Source organism: Ursus maritimus, unplaced genomic scaffold, assembly GCF_017311325.1.
Source record: "Ursus maritimus isolate PB19 unplaced genomic scaffold, ASM1731132v1 scaffold_2, whole genome shotgun sequence".
In the NCBI taxonomy this organism is placed as follows: domain Eukaryota; kingdom Metazoa; phylum Chordata; class Mammalia; order Carnivora; family Ursidae; genus Ursus; species Ursus maritimus.
This window is the reverse complement of record NW_024424452.1, coordinates 86,884,279-86,899,521: the sequence shown is the minus strand read 5'-3', so window position 1 is coordinate 86,899,521 and position 15,243 is coordinate 86,884,279. Positions and strand designations below refer to the sequence as shown.

The window sequence follows — 15,243 nt, the reverse complement described above, 5'->3', positions numbered from 1 at the left end:
CAATTGGTGACCTGCTAAAAAAAAAATCAGTAGCTACGTGTGGTAATGGATGTTTACATTTATTGTGGTGATCACTTTGCAATATGTACATGTATCAAATCATTATGTTGTACGCCTGAAACCAATACAATGTTACATGTCAATTACATCTCAGTTAAAACAAAAACAAAAACAAAAACACCCTTGCCCCAGCAAGTCTTGTTTTAAGAATATGTCTAAGAAAACAATCCAGAATGTGATCAAAATTTAACTATGATGTTATTTCAGGGTTGTATATAATAATAAAAAATATATTTTTAATTGAAAAAAAAAATCCGTGAGGTGCCAATGGATGTTCGTTAACGTGAGGTGGGGGAGCCTTTCACAATGTATCTGTGTATCAGATCATCAATTTGTACACTTTAAACATACCACAATTTTATTTGTCAATTATACCTCCCTAAAGCTGGGGGGGACACAGAAGAACCTGGCGATCTCCAATGTATTTTAATCTCCATCCAACTCATTGGGATTGTGAGTCCTTCTGCATCGGAATGTGTCACCAGTGTTAGTCACCAGCAACGCTGGAAACCTTCACGCTGACAAAACAAAACAGATGCTGTGGGCAGCCAGACCGCTGTGCAGGCGACCCGCTTAAAACAGCAGCAGAAAAGAAATGAATGGAACGAAAAGAGACAGTGTCACAGTCCAGATAGCAAGCCTACAATATTTTCAGAGCCCCGCAGGGATGTGAGCGAAGAAACCGCATCTCTCAGGGGCCAGAAAACGGGCTTCAGGGGACGTGAGGAGTTAGGACTGAGGAGAAAGGAGAACAAAAAAAGGAACCTTTGCAGCTTAGCTCCCACTAAGTGGGAAGAATGGGCATAGTCCTGCACTCATGCTCCTGGCAGGGGTGACAGGCTTGCCCCCCTCTCCAGAGCTCTGTTAGAGAATGAACAGGGACCGACAGGAGGACAGTGCCTTTTCTGCCCTGAGATGCCCTGCCCTTCTCACAAGACTTGTGGCTGGGGATGGCCAGTCCAGGGACCCATCCAGGCTGAGCTGGAAGGAGCTGCTCTCTCTTACCTGTCTGGCAGTGGGCAGTACAGCTGGGAAGGTGTGGCTGGCCCCGGGCCCCAGCTGGGCATGGCTCGGTGAGGCCCTGAGTGACAGAGTCAGCCACCTCCTGGTACATGGGAGAAGGTGGCGGAGGATGGCCCACCTCACCTCAGCGCCCCTAGCAGAGCTGCTGCAACATGCCGCTGGCTCCCGGCTCCCGGCTCCCGCTGGCTCTGCTCGCCCGGGCTTTGCATCTCATGAGCAGGGAAAGAGCTAGCAGCAAGGGAAGGGGGTGGGGAAGCGGAGGGAGGGAGAGGGGCACTCTGACAGATGATGTGCACTGCCACGCAGAGTCGGGGGAGGACCAAAGACTCGAAGACTTGAGCAGGATGGCACTGCCTGTGTGGCTCTCCCGCTGACAGCTCATCACGGAGGGGCCAGCTGCGCTGGAGAATTCAGGGAGAGGCAGAGAGCAGAGGGGGTGGCAGAGCTGGGAGGCGGGGAGGGAGGAGATCCCCTGATTGCACAGAGGGAAAGGAGGTGAAGTGGGGTAACTGGCATGGGGGAGAGAGGATGACCTGCTCTGGCTCAAAAACAGACCAGGTTGGAAGCATCACTTTATGAGGTGGTGTGGGAGAAAGACTGAAGCACCATATGCCTGGCCTGCCTTTAAGGTTGTCTCTATCCCTTTCTATAATCAACTAGCAAGGCCACTCTGTCTTAGGAATTTGGAATTGGCTACACACTTTAGATCAAGCACAGCTCCAACTTTCTCAAAGACAAGAAAAAAGAATTGGCATGACATAGTATAATGCATGAAATATTTGGTGTCATATGTCACTCTACCCTGCAGGCAGTCTGAGTGCCCCCTCTGTCATTTGCCCAACCTCTGACCAGGGGCTTGTGGCAGCAAGAACAGAAGCAAGAGGGAGCACCCACCGGGAGGGGATGGAGTGTGTCATGTGATGCTTCTGTCTGTAAAGTTCCATTTGGATGGTCAGGAGCAAAATCTGCTGGGCAGCTTGGGCCAGTGTCTGGGGAAGCTTCTGAGCCTGAGGGATACCCCATGGCATCTGATGCTAGAGTCTACTTGACCTGCCACTGACACGTGGAGGGTTCACTGCACAGGCCCCAGAGCTGACAGTCACTGGCTCTATTTACAACCACAGCAGAGGAAGAGGCTGACAGGGAAGAAAATAAACAAACAGTGGAAGCCGGAGAAGACCAAAGGAAGCTGCAGCAGGGGAACACGCACCAAGCTCAGCTAACGAGGGGGAGAGAGATCTCAAGGAAGGGCCTTCTCTGGAGGGAGGGGACGGGAGGCAGAGGGAGTGGAGAACTGGTGTGCTGTGAATTTCTAGGGAGCTCTCCATCGCTGGGGCAAGCTAGTGCTCTTCCTCAGGCCTGTCTCCAGAGTCCTGACCAGTGCGGCCCCAGATGACCCCTGGGGGATGGCGGATGGTCGGCACACCACCTTGCCTCTGCAGACAGTCACGATCAGCATCTCACTGATGCATTAAACATCACAGCAGTTCAACAAAATCAGGTCAATTCAGGAGCCATCGTTGGAGCCTACTGTGTGTTGGGGGGATTCAAAGGCAATTAAGACAACCGACTTATGTCTCACGTGATCCAGAGGAGACAGAGATTTAATTAAGTGACTCTAAGGCATGGATAAGTAAGCTGAAGACACAGTGCCACAGCAACATGGGCAGGGGAGGAGGGAAGGGGGAGACAGCCACCGGAGCCACCACATATGTCCTCCCAGAGGAGGTCTCATCTGACTTGCACTCTGAAGGTCACCTGAGGATTTTGACAAGCTTGAGTTTAACAGGGGGAAACTCCAGACAGAGGAACAGCCTGGGCAAAGGCACAGAGTTTGAGGTGCCTGGTATGTTTGCAGAATAGTGAGTGTGCTTTCTAGGGAGGCTGGAGCAGAAAGTGAAGCGGGATAGGAGGAGGCTACTGTGGAAGATGTGATTTAAGGGGCACATTGTAACCAGAGGTAAAAAACTTGAAATAAAAGAATGTTGGTCAAGTCATTTTCATGATCAGACCTGTGCTTTGAGAAGACACTGAATGGTGAAGGACTGGAGGAGAGAGAATTCAATCAAGGTTATGTTGTAAACCCCCAGGCAAGAGGACGAGCCCCAACCTAAAACAGCGTACCTGAGAGGAAAGAACAAAGTACAGAGACCTGGGATGGCTGGGTCAGCCGGACTTGATCTGATGTGAGGGATGGGCGGGGAGTCCAGAACAGGGACGGGTGGGAAGGAGTTGAGAATGACCCTACAATCTCTCATTTGAAAACAGGCTTCGAAGGCTAGGGGAGTCCTGACCTGCAAGGAACTGGTTTCTAAAGAACCTGAGTGAGCAAGGAAACAGGTCCTTCCCTAGAGCCTCCAGAAAGGAACAGAGCCCTGTGGACACCTTGCTTTTATCCCAGTGAGACCCATGTCAGACTTCCAGCCTACAGAACCATTGGAATGTGATCATTTGTCACGGCAGCAGTGGAAAATAACACAGAGGAGCTGTCCTTGGTCGTAGCTAGGACATGTCTTGCATAATATACACATATGGAAACCATTGAAGAGCCAACATCAGAAATTAGATAACCTCCTCATTTAAGTGAAGTGTAAGGTCTAAATTATCTCCCTTAGAGTATGTCATTCTCACACACATGCATAAATGCAAGCTCACGTGTGCGCACACACATACATGTGTACACACACACACACACACACACACGCTCACCCCACAAGTAAATGTCTGAGCTCAGTCTTAAATGATTTGTTAGGCTCCCTCCCCTTCCAGCAAAAGTGGCTGTATCTCTCTGATTGATTAGCCATTGTGGAGGAAGGCTTTCTTTGCTCTCCCATATAGTATCACCTGTCAAAGGAAACACGGGTAACGCCTAAGGCTTAAGAGAAGAAATGTAGAGAGGGGGCCACCTCCTTTAGCAGAAGAGAGCCTCTGGCAGTAAGAAAGCAGAGACTGCCAACCTGAAAAAAGAAAGTAAACAAACACAGAAACAAAATCAAAATAACCCCATCCCCGGGTAGAAGAAGTAGATTCTGAATAGAAAGGAACTAGAACAGAAGAATGGATAGATAACAGTTAATCAAAGGAGCAAAGAGAGCTGCTGAACCTCACCCTATGGACCAATTTATTATACAAAGGTCTGTTAGAGGGTAACCCCCCTATACTTGGGTGTGTAGGGCACAGGCCTGTATGTGTTCACGTGCAAACACACATGGGCATCAAACAGTTTGAAACGTGCACATATCTGAAGTTTATTTATAGAGAATAGAATTTATATCTATCCAGGAATTCTGTTCTCAACCAGATCATTCTGTAGGAGGTCTGAATGATCCTTCAACTATACCCACTTCTCCCCTATCTCCATTTCCACAGGCAGCAGATGGAAATGACAAAGAACATGGATTGTGGTTCATGAAGAACGGGTACTCTATATACAAACAGAGTTCCGCCACGTACCAATTTTGTGACCTTGAGCACATCATTAACCTCTCTGTGCCACGATTTCTTTTCCTGTAAAACAGGGATACTCATAGCACCTGCCTCATAGGGATGTTATGAAAATTAATGAGTTTATATGTAAGCAGCTTAGACTACTAACGGATATCCCATCTGCTCCCTCAGGATTCATGCCCCCTTTGATTCCTCATTACATCCTATACTTAACCGTGTGTGTATGTCTGTATTTTTTTAAATTATCTGGTTTCTTGTCTGCATACTCCCATTAGACTATAAACTCCATGAAAGCAGAAACTATATCTTGTTTCACTTTGCTTTTCTCACCTCATCCCATGTGTTCAAAAAGTCAAACATGAAATGGAGTTTTCTTTCTTAACCAAGATTAAATTCCCAGAGTATAGGCATAGAAGTCTAAAATATTTATCAGTACTAGCTCTTTGGGCAAGCCAGCCAACTTTTTTTGAGTCTCCATTTCCTCTTCTATTGAATGACAGGGCTAAGCTAGGTTATCTATTCATTTTCTTCCATTTCCATAATTCTACAATTCTGTACTATATTTCTCCTGCTCATCTGGAATAAATCCTTAGAAGACTGTGGACAAAGAAAGCTTAGTAATTTGATAAGACCATTACTCAGGTATTATCTATCACCAGGAGTGTAGACTGTGGACGTGATGGCCCTCAGTTTGTTCACAGCTCTCTGTACCCAGGCCCTTAGATACTCTCTCCTGCACTGATTCTAGGTGTGGCTATGTAACTTGCTTTAAGCAATCGGACAAGAGCAAACAGGATACAAGCAAAGGTTTGGGAAGCACTTGTGAAGTGGGGTTTTCGGTCTCTTGCTACTCTTGGAGTCCTGCAGCCTCCAGGTGAAGAAATCCGCACTGGCTTACTGGATGAATAGAAATATATGATCTAGTCACCACTATCATACCAACCAACAGCCAGTCAACTGCCAGACATGTGAGGTCATACTAGATAATCCAGCCACCAGCCAATCCACCAGCTGACTGGGGACCATGAAGAAGAATAGCTAAGCCAGCCCAACCAAGATCGCCCAAATGACCTACATGTTTATGACCTCAGTAAAGGTTGTTGTTTTAAGCCAAGAAGCTTTAGGATGTTTTTTTACACAGCAAAAGCTCACTGATATATTGTATAGTAGCCCAGATTGCAAAGCCCATTCTGGGTACTTCTAGCTCCATTCCCTGAACATTAGTCATTTTAATGTATCCCCCCAACTTCATTTCTAACATTAAAGAGCAAAAACTAACATAAGCAACTAAATGACATCCAGGCTTTATGAGAAAGTCAATTTGTGCTTGTTTCTTCTGAAACCTTGGACAATCTTTCTTTGCCTCTGGGTGATTATATAATAGGTATATTAATTTACTCACCTTTCAAGGCATAGTCCTTTTATCAAGCACAGCTTTGGAAGTTAACGTTGTGCAGGCGATTTTGCTGAAGCGTCTAATTTTTCCACAGGAATTGCTTACTGTTGGAGAGCAAGCAGTCATCCTTCTTTGCCCATCACAGTTCCTAGTGTAGGATTTCGGTGATTTCCAGGCCTGTAAATCATAGCCCAGCCACAGTTTATAAAATTCCCAAATGGCAACCACAAGATCGTCAAACTTTTATTTTTCCAAATAAGAACACTAAAAAATTATCTACCATTGCCATCATTTTATAAAATAAAGATAATTTTGATGCCAAAAACATACAAAGGACATAATCTTAGAATGAAGGATAATTCTTCCTACGAAAGTACAGTTGGCAACCCTGCACCCACATTTATGTACATAAATGTGAATATAAAGAAATATTTAAACACATGCACACGCATATGCCCATGTACATTCATGCATGCACACACACACACACACACACACACACACGCACACTACACTGTGGTATTTTTTTCTTTCATTTTTCTGTGACCAGTGATTTATCTTTGGCACCTATGGATGGACTTGATTTGGGATCCGCTAGCCTACAACACTGCATATACAGAACAATTACATGGTCCAACACTTAGAGGACATCTTAGCATTCATAACTTCTGCTAAAGGGGTTAGTCTTTTTCCAGACTGACTTGGAAGCCTACACTAGAGCAGGTTCTGACCCCTCCCACCACCGCAGCAGATACAAGTGAGATAAATTTGCAGCACCACAAAAATGGACGTGCTGTAACAAACAGCTGCCAACTCACATTTTCCCAGAACAGGTTAGGGAAAATAATCTTCCTGCATTCTAGCACACTCAGAATGGTGCAGCTAACGGAGCTCAGGAATCCTACGGAGGAGACTCTGTGGACCAAGTCTGAATTTTGAGAAACGGCAACGCTGCTTACAATCACTCTTAAATAGGCATTTAAAAAAGCTTTCCCTCCGAGCCTAATATCTAACATGAATGGCCCAGGACACAGAAGTGGTCACTAGACAATGTAGGAGCAAATGAAAGAATAAGAGAGTTACTACCTGAAAGAAGAGACATTTCCCAGTCGGCACCCTGTCCTTAGATATGAGACATTGGACATAAATAGCAGAACACACTATAGTTCAATGCACATGTTGTGCACATGCTTAAGATACATGTTTAGTAAACTGCTTGTATGCATCCTGTGTCTGGTAGATGTGGAATTTCAAAACTTCCACAGAATCCCACACCTGCATCTACTCACTTACGAGCGTCTATATCCATATATACTCAATATAAAATTTGTCGAAAGGGTGAATGAATGAACAAATGAACCTCTACAAGAGGCGATTTACTTATAATTTAATCAACATATGTTTATTTAGCGCCTCCTATGGGCCAGGCATTGTGCTAAGGATGCCATTACTAGGAATACTCCCATGAACAAAACAATCTTGGCTTCCTCTCTAGTTTTCATTTTCCCTGCTTTGCCTTCATCCCTTTTTTAAAAACCCATCTAATTTAAGAATCCACCAGGTAGTCCTGAAGATAACTCATAGACATCCCAAGGCCTTTCTCAATGATGACCTAATAAGCCCATGTTTTGTTTTTTCAATTGCAGTTGCTCCAAACCTAATCTCTTATTCCAAACCCTTAGGTCTGAATTTATTTCTAGAGTTTCAATCTCTCTATTTGCCCTGGTGATCTCAAACCCGGCCCACCTCCCTTGACCTTTCCAATCCTTCTGCCTTAGGTAGGTATCTCCACTCAATTTCCAGCCCATTAGGGGGAAACCACTGAAGCCAGCCCCTTCCTAACAAGAAAGAAGTTCTGACCCATTCCATGAGTCAGTTCCCTTACTCTTAATAATCTTAAATAATCTTTCTCTTGTCTTGAAAAAGAGCAACCCTTCAGCTATTGTTAAAAATAGATGTCTGAACGAGGCTGAACTCCAGCTGACTACTGTAATCAAAATTCTGATACCCAGAGAGGGCAGACCACGTAAGAGGAACCCTCACAAAATACTACCTTAAGGCTTATTGCTTGTTGAAGCAAAATACATTTTCTCAATTCTAAAACACATTTTTTCCTCACATTTTAACATTTCTGTAGCAAGATGTTTGCTAATCAGCATACACATATAATGTGGTAAGGTTGGTGACCCCCATCCATCAGTGCCCCTCAAAAAATAAAGCTGTATTAAAAACATAACTCATCTCTCAATTGATGGAATCTTATAACTGAGAAAATGTGGTGGGCCACGACTCTTCACTGCCAAAGGCCAAGTGAGTGCTTATTAAAATGATTCAAATTGAAGTAGGAGAAAAGAAAGGCCATGAGAAAGGGTAGAGTTTCCAAAATCTTTAATGCATTAATAATGTCTCTAATTCAGGGAAACCAGAGGTAATACTGGGAACGATGACACAAATGATCATTTTCCCCATTTGACAATTTCTAGAATGGCTGATGATCATTGAACGTGAATGGATTTGAGTTCCCCTATCTCTCCCTTCCGCTGCTACCCTCTGGGGTAGCTGCTGGATAACAGAATGAAGAACTATATAAAATCAGGGAGAAGGAAGAAGCCAAAGCCATGCAGATTCTATAAACTAGTTGACAGACTTTGAATAAGGAGCTGACACCATCTGGGTCATTGTAAGGTTTGTTTCTTTATTTAGATTTTGTTTTATTGTATCCATCCTGAGGACTAAGAGGGCAGGTTCTGGAACCACACTGTCTTCATTTGAATCCCAGCTCCACCACTTAAGAGCTGTGTGACTTTAGGCAAATGATTCAACCCAGCTGTGCCTCAATTTTCCTATCCGTAAAACAGGGATCGTAAGTGAGTCGATAGCTTTACACTTACAGAAATGTCTGCCACGTAGAACACTCAATAAGGTCATTTATTATTACTTTCTCCTTGAAATTTCCTTGAAGAAAAAATAATCCCTTCTCTCTGGAAAGCCAAAAAAGAATTCCATAAAGTCCTAGAAAAAAACTTACATCCTTCCCTGATGCATGATTATTTCCCCTCTAAGACTAAAGTCACAAATACCTTTCCCCAGGACTTTTCCTTTGTGTGGGTGGAAAAAAACAGCAATATTATCTAGGTGAGAGCGAATTTGCTACCGGGCAAAATCTTTTTTCAGTGTTCAAAATTTCACCAGTCCTGAATAAGAAAAGGGCAAGGTAGTCCCAGCTGGAGTCAGATGCTTATCATTATTTTGTTTAACCCTGAAGTAAGTCTTACTTCATAAGCACAGAATTTACCAAGGAAATTGGTGCAGGACCCATTAGCAACTGTGTGCACACATCTCCGTCTCGAATGTGTGGTTCCATATAGTCAGCATGTGTATGTAAGTGTTCAAAGACTTACTGCATGTCTGCAGAAAAAAAGCACCCAGAGAAACATAAACTATTTATTTGGATGAAATTATACTGTTTTTTTTTTTTTTAATAATCCTGCAAAAGGTTAAGCCGAAGATGTTATGCATAAACAGAGCTAGGACTCATGCATTCTGATTCACTCTTCCATATTAAAAGCAGCCTCTCCGTTTTTGCAAATGACATATCTGAGAAAGGGTATCCAAAATATATAAAGAAATTATACCACTCAACACCTCAGAAACAAATAACCCAATTAAAAATGGGCACAAGACATGAACATACATTTCTCCAAAGAAGACATCCAGATGTCCAACAGACACATGAAAAGGTGCTCACTATCACTCATCATCAGGGAAAAGCAAATCAAAACTATAACGAGATATCACCTCACACCTGTGAGAATGGCTAAAATAAAAAACACAAGAAACAACAAGGACCGTCAAGGTTGTGGAGAAAAAGAACCCTTGTGCACTGCTGGTGGGAAGGCAAGCTGGGGCAGCCACTGTGGCAGGCAGTATGGAGGTTCCTCAAAAAGTTAAAAATAGAGCTACCCTATGATCCAGTAATCACACTGCTGGGTATTTACACAAAGAATACAAAAACACCCCTATGCTACTGCAGCATTACTTTCAATAGCCAAATTATGGAAACAGTCCAAGTGTCCGGTGACAGATGAATTGGGTAAAGAAGATGTGAGATGTATATATATTAATAATGGATTATTATTCAGTTATAAAAAATGAAATCTTACCATTTGCAACAACATGGGTGGAGCTAGAGGGTATAATGCTAAGTGAAGTAAGTCAGAGAAAGACAAATACCATATGATTTCACTCATATGTGGAATTTAAGAAACAAAATAAATGAACAAAGGGAAATAAAAAGACACAAACCAAGAAACAGACTCATAATTACAGAGAACACACGGGTAGTTACCAGAGGGGACGAGGGCGGGGAGATGGGGGAAATAGGTGAGAGGGATTAGGAGTGCACTTGTCATGATGAGCACTGACTAATGTATGGAAGTGTTGAATCACTACACTGTACCCCTGAAACTAATAGAATGCTATATGTTAACTACACTGGAATTCAGGGGCACCAGAGTGGCTCAGTTGGTTAAGCATCTGCCTTCGGCTCAGGTCGTGATGGATCCCAGGGTCCTGGGATCCAGCCAGCCACCCCACCCCGGGGTCAGGCTCCCTACTCAGCAGGGAGCCTGCTTCTCCCTCTCCCCCCACACTGGTGCTCTCACTCTATCTCAAATAAATTAATAAAATCTCAGGGGCGCCTGGGTGGCTCAGTCATTAAGTGTCTGCCTTCGGCTCAGGGCGTGATCCCGGCGTTCTGGGATAGAGCCCCACATCAGGCTCCTCCGCTGGGAGCCTGCTTCTTCCTCTCCCACTCCCCCTACTTGTGTTCCCTCTCTCACTGGCTGTCTTTCTCTGTCAAATAAATAAATAAAATCTAAAAAAAAAAATTAATAAAATCTCAAAAAAAAAAAAAAAAAAAAGACCGGCAGTGTTTCCTCCTGCTGAACTTTCATCACCCTGAGCTCCTCCATCCCTGGGCCAGAGGGTTTTCCACATCATGATAGAAACAGCGCTCATTTATTCCATCTGACATTAAAGATATTGAGAGGGGAGCTATGGCTCAGTGGGAGTTTCTACTGGCAAAGCCCGGTGTTCGGAAACAGAGAAGATTGTTGCATGTACGTGTACGTGCGCGCAGGTAGTGGGGTACAGGGAGGAGGCAGGCTTCTGCAGACCCACAACTGCTCCAGACACCTCCCAGGGAGCAAAGACTAGCTTGGAGACCCAAGTGTCAGGAGCAGGAGGACAAGGGAAGCAGGCCTGAGAACCTTCTCAACTCCAGCCTCTGGGGATGGGCGTTTGCCACAGGGAGCATGGAAAGGATTTTATGGGAGAGACTCAACACACGCCATATGGCTGTGTCCTCAGAAGACTCATGCACATCCCTGTTGGAGGCTCTTCTCCCTGTGCGGTGGCTCCCCAAAGTCGGCTTCATTGCTGCGGGGACTTTAGGAATCCGAGGGGATTCACAGCACCATGGGGACTGCAGTGAGGATGCAGGGAAGGAAAGTCTCTTGAGCGGGCTGCAGCATGCTTGGGGCCTTCCTGGCTGGACGGATATCTCTATTCCAGGAGCCAAAGCTCTGAAATCTGGAGAAAGGGATCCCTCGGGGCCTATAATGAATGCTGTGCTCCAGCAGCGCCGGCATGGTTCAGCTGTTTGATTAATGCCACATGAAAAGGCAAATTTAATAGGAGAGCAAACCCTTTCAGGGTGCCTGCACTGGATAAAATCTGACACCTCACACCCCATGAAGAGGACTGCAGAGGGGTTTGTGAGACTCCTTCTGGAGCTCTGGGCCAAGGGCAGAAGTGTGGGAAGAGTACGCCTCGGTCTCAGCTTCTGAGTCCTGAATGTATAACAGTGTGCCCTGAGAGCCAGCCAAGGGGAGAAGGGCCTCCATCTGCTCCTTCCCCATTCTCTGCTCCAGCGAAGGGGATGGGGTGTCCTTCAGCTGTTAGGCTGGTCCTGTCTGGCTATTGGCTGACACATTTTGAAAGCCACTATCAAAGGCTTTGATGAACTGGCTTGTCGCTGGGCAGCAGCTGAAGCCATATGCCCTAGAAAATGGATGGAAGCAGGTGTAGCCACTCACCCTAACCTGACCCCCCCAAAATACACCCCCCACCCCACATACACTCTACTGATTGGGTTACTTTGTCCCTGTACATTTTAATGAGTGCACCAATTTCTGACCCCTTAGCATCCCTTCCCTAAAATGAAACAAAGGGCAACACTGTTCTTGACCTCTCTTTCAAGAGAAAGGAAGTGCCAGCCCAGGGTGACATCCTGGATGAGACCCCAGGTTCTCCTCAGGCTGACTCTGGCTGCAGAAGATGTAGGATTGCTCTCCCAATGATTAATTTCCATAGCCTTCATAGCAGAGAGGCTGGAAGTCATAGGTTTCTCAGGAAGACCAAATACTTTTTATTAGATTCTCATTTTGTTAAGTACAAAGAAAGAAAGAAAAAAAAAAGACCCAACCCTGAAACAACACTTTACTTAAGAATCAATGCACTCTCTAATTTTTAACTGATGGAATTTTATATCTGAAAGTGCTTTGAATTTAAAATTTAATATTTGAAAGGACTCTTTTGCAATCAACTAATTTGATCACCACCACAAACCAGTGGGCCAAGTGTCTTTGAGGAAATTGAGACACCAGAAGAAAACTAAATTATCTAAGGATTTATTGTAGTAATATAGCAGAACTGGGATTCATATTCGAGTTTTCCCAATCCCAGCTGAATATCCTCTCCAAGCTTCCCAATTTTAATCAATAAATTACATAGATCATGAATCATTATTTTAAAAACTGTCATATAAATTGACCCAAATGGGTGTCACGTTTTCTTGCAAACCTGTTAAATGGCACCCACATGACACTTAGGCCCCTTCGTCCTCTACCTGCAGCTCTATCTCAAATGAGGCAAAGAAGTGCAATCAGTGGCAGAGGGTAGAAGAGTGGGAGTTTGAGCTGATGGACAACAGCCGGCCACTGGATGTCCTGGAGCAGAGCTGTGACCTCGTAACAGCAGTACTTTAGGAAACTGGCAGCAAGATACTAGACTCTGAAGCAAGGCAAATCAGAGTTATCACTTCTCTTGGGCCATATTCATGCCCCATCTTCCTTTGGGACAAATGCAACTTTTTGCCCCTCAAAGCGTACCATGAATGAGGTTCCTGCAGCTGCTCCTGGGATGAGCTAAGATTTCAGGGTTGACCTCAAGATAGTCTTTAGAGCCATCTGTCACATCCAGCAGCCTGAAAAACTGAATGCTACTAACAAAGGATCTTGATTTCCAGCTGGTGATGGGGCAGAGCCTGGACGAAACTGGGAAGCAGGTTCTCCTATCTAAGTAGGCAGAGACAGAAGTCCAGTCAGTCTTTGAGCTGAAATCCTTGAGGTGGCACCTGTCCTCTAATCTTTCCTCCATCACTGATAGCTTCTCTGCTTTTAAAGCACTTGCCTTGTATCTCATACACTCGTTAACAAAGGAATCAACCAGCTAACCTGGGAAAGGGGTAAAGGTCCAATCCTAAGTAAAATATTTCCATTATCTGTGATGTCCTAAATAAGCACATATCCCATTTTTCTGTGACTTCCTAAAGAAATTCAATTCTTTAACTTTGTTATCTAACCCCTAAGTGATAATAATGATGGGAATTTTAGGCCAGGTCAAAGGCATGGGTCACCAGGGGATGACCCAATATTTCCAGAGATAAAAACTTTTGTCTCATGATACCTAGCATATTTAAACCACAGTTGTCTAATTGCAAGCACATGGCCCAGTAAGTCACCTCCTCTAAATGGGAATGCAGTGGGTCACTGGGATATGTAGGCAAATGACGAAAGGGCAGAAGCATTTTGATTGTTTCCAGTAGGTTCATTCATGTACTCCTCAACTCATTCATCAGAGAACCTGTTATGTGCCCTGCACTCTGTAATGCTGGACAAGATAGAGTCGTCCAGAATGGTCCAGACTCAGTACATGATTCCAAGTCAGAGCCTTGACATAAATTTTGCAGAGATCCCTACCTTTAGGGGTGCCTGGACGGCTCAGTCAGTTAAGCATCTGCCTTCGGCTCAGGTCATGATCTCAGGGCCCTGGGACTGGAGCCCATGTCAGGCTCTCTGCTCAGCAGGGGGTCTGCTTCTCCCTCTCCCTCTGCCTGCTGCTCCCCTTGTGCTCTCCCTCTCTCTTAAAAAAAAAAAAAATCCCTACCTCTAGGCTTCAACCTCTCCAAACTCTCAGCTCCTTCCCTCTGAAGGGGAAGGACCACTTTAAACTGCTACCCAAATTTCTGGGAGAGAGGCTTGTTTGGTAGGAGAAGCTATAAACCAGAACTGTTCTCTGGCGGCTGGGAAAGTTGTGGCATCTAGTCTGAATGAGAAACTGCTCTGGTCTCATGGATCCTACCTACCACCTTCACCCCACCCCCCACCCGGAACAACCTAGAGAGATAGCAAATAGAAATCATCCAGTGGTGGCCTAATGGTAAATCCGTATAGACTTCAGCTAAGAAAACTACTACCCTTTTGTCTTGTGTCTCCAACTCACCACAACTCCAGGGTTTCTATAAGTTTATTTTCTCCTAATCCATGCTTTAGCATCCTCCCATCTTTTCCCTCTGTTCTAAAGTGGAAATGCAGAACCAATATCAACTATAACCTGATTATCTGTAAAAATTGGGCCAGCACAGGGTCATGGATAATAACCACAGACAATTCTGAAGAATCATTTCAATTTGCCTTTGGCCCACATTTGTTTATATGTGTGCATTTCAAAGTAGATTTACCTTCCTAATTAGGTTTTGTTGGCGTTCCCTCAACACGCATTGACTGAGAAGTCAGGGAGGGGGCTGTGGAGTGGGCTGAGTGTTGAGAAAAGCTGGTTTGAGATAAAAATTTGTAGGAGTGAAACCTCCAAGTTGCATCATTCACTTAACAAATATTTATTGAACAGCAACAAATGGGATAGCATGGCACTTGGTTTTGCAGGAAATACACAGTCGGGATGAGATACAGTCTCTGCCCTAAACAAGTTTGCCACCTTCTTAAAAATAGTACATAAAGACTTTACATTTATACAATTGAGATTTCACTATAGCTTTAAACATAAGCCTAAATAGCACTGTTTTTTTTTTTAAGATTTTATTTCTTTATTTGAGAGAGAGAGAGAGATGGGGGGAGGGGCAGAGGGAGAAGCAGGCTCCCTGCTGAGAAGAGAGCCTGACACCGGGGTGGGGCTGGATCCCAGGAGCCTGAGATCTTGACCTGAGCTGAAGGCAGATGCTTAACCGACTAAGTCAC

At 44.6% G+C, this 15,243-nt stretch overlaps 1 protein-coding gene across 3 annotated transcripts in view; it reads right to left on the bottom strand.

The window, feature by feature from the left end:
- The window catches only part of RGS8 (regulator of G protein signaling 8), a 130,099-nt gene that overhangs the window by 39,615 nt on the left and 75,241 nt on the right, over positions 1 to 15,243 (bottom strand). For all 3 annotated transcript variants that reach the window (XM_040636306.1, XM_040636309.1, XM_040636310.1), the window contains exon 3: positions 5,933 to 6,103. The gene's annotated coding sequence lies outside the window, so the exon portion shown is untranslated. The remainder of the gene's footprint in view (positions 1 to 5,932; positions 6,104 to 15,243) is intronic.